Source organism: Austrofundulus limnaeus, unplaced genomic scaffold, assembly GCF_001266775.1.
Source record: "Austrofundulus limnaeus strain Quisiro unplaced genomic scaffold, Austrofundulus_limnaeus-1.0 Scaffold2473, whole genome shotgun sequence".
Lineage (NCBI taxonomy): Eukaryota > Metazoa > Chordata > Actinopteri > Cyprinodontiformes > Rivulidae > Austrofundulus > Austrofundulus limnaeus.
The window spans coordinates 1-726 of NW_013954875.1; the positions used below are offsets into that span (position 1 = coordinate 1).

General features: G+C 34.6%; 1 pseudogene; it reads right to left on the reverse strand.

Moving 5' to 3' along the window:
- Positions 1-118: 118 nt before the first annotated feature.
- On the reverse strand, positions 119-666 carry LOC106511048 (kinesin-like protein KIF3C pseudogene; annotated as a pseudogene).
- Between the last annotated feature and the right edge of the window lie 60 nt (positions 667-726).

A 726-nucleotide genomic window follows, 5' to 3' on the forward strand; every position in this document is an offset into this window, starting at 1 on the left:
GTGTATCACTATCACTTGTTTTTCTTTTATGTCATAAAATTCAATAAATATAATGTAAAAAAGTCACTTTTTCTACAGGTGCAGAATGTGAACAACATGGCCACAGAATAAATACAACTCCAGTAAATAACCTTTAATTCAACACACTTCATTTTATTTAAATGATTCAGACACTTCAGATAAATGAGACACAGTGGAGAAACAGGGGAACAAACAGGTTTGACAGAGGTCATCATTCAGGTTTTAAAGTCATCTGACCACAACAACAAACATCAAGAATCATTTTTATATATTTTTTTCCAGAATCCATCAGAGATTATCTGTTTTTACACAAAGAACAAACCAAACCTGCCCAGAAATACCCTGAATACATCAAATATTTACACCCACATCCAACAGAGACGATCCAAACATGCAGTAGAGTAAAGGAAGGTGTGCTCTTTTAAAAACAACAAGAAGAAGTTTCTGAGGTTAAAGTTTCCATCAGAGGAGGTGCCGTTTCTTTCCAGCGTTTAAAGGTTTCAAACCATCCAGAGATGTAAATAAATAAATAATTGTAAAAGAATGTCTGTAAAGTTTCACATGGCCACTGCAGGCATGGCAATGTGACATGCTGTCAGAGAGTGGTTAGAAGAGGACGAAGTCAGGGATTTTTGGCTCTGACACCTGCAAAAAGATAGAAAAAGTAAAAAAGGTCAATATAAAACATTAAATCTGTCTTTAGAT